The sequence below is a fragment of the Chenopodium album genome, chromosome 16, assembly GCF_948465745.1.
Source record: "Chenopodium album chromosome 16, dcCheAlbu1.1, whole genome shotgun sequence".
In the NCBI taxonomy this organism is placed as follows: Eukaryota; Viridiplantae; Streptophyta; class Magnoliopsida; order Caryophyllales; family Amaranthaceae; genus Chenopodium; species Chenopodium album.
In genome coordinates, this window is record NC_137849.1 from 27,095,546 (window position 1) to 27,097,939 (window position 2,394).

At 40.5% G+C, this 2,394-nt stretch overlaps 1 non-coding gene across 1 annotated transcript; it reads right to left on the reverse strand.

Moving 5' to 3' along the window:
• Positions 1 to 349: 349 nt before the first annotated feature.
• Positions 350 to 455, reverse strand: LOC145587023 (small nucleolar RNA R71). Its single transcript, XR_014101087.1, has one exon. It is a non-coding gene; the product is annotated as a small nucleolar RNA R71 (small nucleolar RNA).
• Between the last annotated feature and the right edge of the window lie 1,939 nt (positions 456 to 2,394).

The following is a 2,394-nucleotide window of genomic DNA, read 5'->3' on the forward strand; positions in this document are numbered from 1 at the left end:
GGGATTCCCGGTGCATATAGATTTGAGAGTGGGATTGCTCCACCTACAATACCGGCAAATGATTTTAAAATAAGACCGGCAATGATCACTTTGATAGAGAGGCGAAAATTTAGTGGGGCCAAGCATGAAAGCCCACTAAACCATCTCAAGGAGTTCGAAAAATATTGCAATACTATCAGGGTGAACGGAATTTCCCAAGTATTCATCCGCCTCAAGCTCTTTCCCTTTTCTCTCATAGGGCGTGCTTTTGAATGGCTAGACAAGGAGGTCAAGCCGAATTCTCTATGGACATGGGACGAGGTTACCAAGGAATTTCTATCCCGTTTCTATCCTCAAAAGAAAACGGCGGAGGCTAGAGCTTTGATTCAAGGTTTCTAGCAAAAGCCAAGTGAGATCCTCTATGAAGCATAGGAGAGATACAAAGAGTGTCAAAGAGAATGTCCTCATCACGGAATTCCAACCTATCAAATCATTCAAATTTTCTATGGAGGCCTTAGCCCTCAAGGAAAATCATGTTTAGATGGAGGAGCCGGAGGTCCTATCATGAACAAAACGGAAGAGGAAGTGGTGGACATAATTGAAGACGTAGTGAGGTATTATAGAGATTGGCAAGATGGAGAAAGAGAGTCAACTAGCAAGAGTAGCTCTTCGGTGTACTCGGTTGATCATATAAATGCAATCAACAATCTATCCTCACAAATGACAAACTTGGGGAAGGAGATGTCCGCTATCAAGGCAAAGTTGGAAAGTGCTACCTACCAAGTTTCAAAATAGGGGTAATTGGAACAATCAAGGTAGAGGCAACTTTCAAAACAATGCTCAAAGAGGACCTCCACCCGGATTTGCTCCAAAGGCCCAAAATGATAATTCCTATGTTCAATCCTCTTCTTCTTCACATACAACAAATTTGGAAGAAATCATTGAAAATCAAACAAAGTTGTTGAACACTTACATGACCGTAAGTGATAAGAAATTTAATGAAATGATGACTCATAATAAGATGCTTGAAAACCAAATTTCTCAACTTGCTAATTCTTTGAAAGACCATGCAAGTCCTTCTTCTTTACCTTCCCAAGGCCTAGATCTCAAGAGACCGGTTAATGCTATTGTCACAAGGAGTGGTAAGATTCTTGAGGAGAGTTTTCCTAGGAAGAGTGAGACCAAAGAGGGCACAAAAGAGGTTTTGGTTGAAGATGAGAGAGATGGTGCATCTTTGAGTGAGGTTGAGATTGAGAAGCCTAGTGAGGTTAGAGTGGAGAAAGAAATTATGAAACCCAAGCTTCCTTATCCACAAAAATTCATGAGACACAAGTTAGATGAACAATTTGGAAGATTCATTGACATGCTTAAGCAACTTCACCTTTCTCTACCATTTACCGAAGTTGTCACCCAAATTCCCAACGACGCAAAATTCCTCAACGACATTTTAAGTGGTTGGAGGACTTGTGATGGTGTAGAGACGGTGAACTTGATCGAGAATTGTAGTGCTATCATAATGAACAAGATGCCACCTAAGCTAAAAGACCCCGGAAACTTTTCCATCCCTTGTGCCATTTATAAAATGAAAATTGAGAATGCCTTGTGTAACCTACGAGCTAGTGTTAGCCTCATGCCATACTCGGTGTACCAAATACTTGAGCTAGGGGAACTCTTACCTAGTAACATCACTTTGCAATTGGCCGATAGGCCAATTAAGTTTCCTAAGGGTAAGGTAGAGGATGTTCCTTTGAGGGTGGGGAAATTTGTTATTCCGGTGGATTTTGTTGTGCTTGAGATGGATGAAGATGCTAATATTCCTATCATTCTAGGGAGACCATTCCTTACTACTTCGGGTGCTTTGATAGATGTGAAAAGTGTTAAAATATCACTCAAAATAGGGGATGAGGTGATAGAATTTGACTTGAATGATAGCATGAAGTATCTAAGTTCTTCTTTAGAAAATTGTTGTTGATTGATTCTCTCGATCATGTTGTGTCTTCTATGCATGAGCAATTTCTCATTTCTAACGATGCTCTTGAGAATGTTTTGTTGAATAAGGAAAAGATAGGTACTCCTAACAAGGAGATGGCTTTGTATGAAGATGTGCACAATGGAAGCTTTGAGGATGTTAAAGAGCAAATATGTTTGAGCATTTCTAGCCAAGAAGCGTTGCAAGTGGCAACATCAAAGGAAGGTAAAGGTGTTCCAATGGTTGAGCTCAAACCTCTTCCATCACACCTTAGGTATGAATTTTTGGGACCTAACTCCACTTTTCCCGTGATTGTTAGCTCTTCTTTGAGTGAGCATCAAGCACAAAACTTGTGTGGTGTTTTGAAGAAGCACCAAAGTGCTTTGGGTTACACCATTGATGACCTCAAAGGTATAAGCCCCGCTTTATGTACACATCACATAACT